Source organism: Trachypithecus francoisi, unplaced genomic scaffold (assembly GCF_009764315.1).
Source record: "Trachypithecus francoisi isolate TF-2019V2 unplaced genomic scaffold, Tfra_2.0 Contig00030, whole genome shotgun sequence".
In the NCBI taxonomy this organism is placed as follows: domain Eukaryota; kingdom Metazoa; phylum Chordata; class Mammalia; order Primates; family Cercopithecidae; genus Trachypithecus; species Trachypithecus francoisi.
Window position 1 is genome coordinate 179,581 of NW_022680463.1, and position 876 is coordinate 180,456.

Genomic DNA, 876 nt, shown 5'->3' on the forward strand with positions numbered 1-876 from the left:
TTGTCTGTGTCCCCACCCGCAATCTCATCTTGAATTGTAATTCCCATAATCCTCACAATCTCCACATGTCAAGGGAGAGACCAGAGGAGGTAACTGAATCATGGGGCAGTTCCCCCATGCTGTTCTCATGATAGCGAGTGAGTTCTCACGAGATCTGATGGATTTATAAGTGTTTGGTAGTTCCTCCTGTGTTCATTCCCACTTCTGCCACCTTGTGAAGAAGGTGTCTTGCTTCCCCTTTGCCTTCTGCCATGATGTAAGTTTCCTGAGACCTCCCCAGCCATGCAGAACTGTGAGTGAGTTACAGCTCTTTCCTTTATAAATTGCTCAATCTTGGGCATTTCTTTATAGCAGTATGAGAATGGACTAGTATAAATACAGTTGAATAGATAAATGAATAACACAGTTATTCCTCATTCTAATCAGACCAGTATCCTGACTCTCATGAACATAGAATATGCAATCCCTTCACTCATGTTATTGTTTTCAAAATTTGAAGGAGAGAACTTTCCAGCAGAACCAAAAAGCAGTGTGGATTTAACATTCACTCCAGCCTCATCCTGTCTCAGTCTGTGTTCAAGGTCCACTCCTCTGACCTGAAGCTTCCTGGGAAACAAACCTTACAGGTCTTACTTCTCCTCTAGATCTCAACATGTTTTCTTTATCTCACCACAAAATCTACACAGTTGCCTTCAGTTGTTTACTAGCAATGCACGCATCAGTTTTGTCTCACCAACTGGACTACAGACTATGTTTATGTCTCTTTAATATACTCATAACATGCAGTTGAGTATTGGTTGTATGAGTATTGATTTCTCATTAACCAACAAATTAGCTTCTAAACAAGTGACTTACCAGTCAGTTTTGTATAGGGAA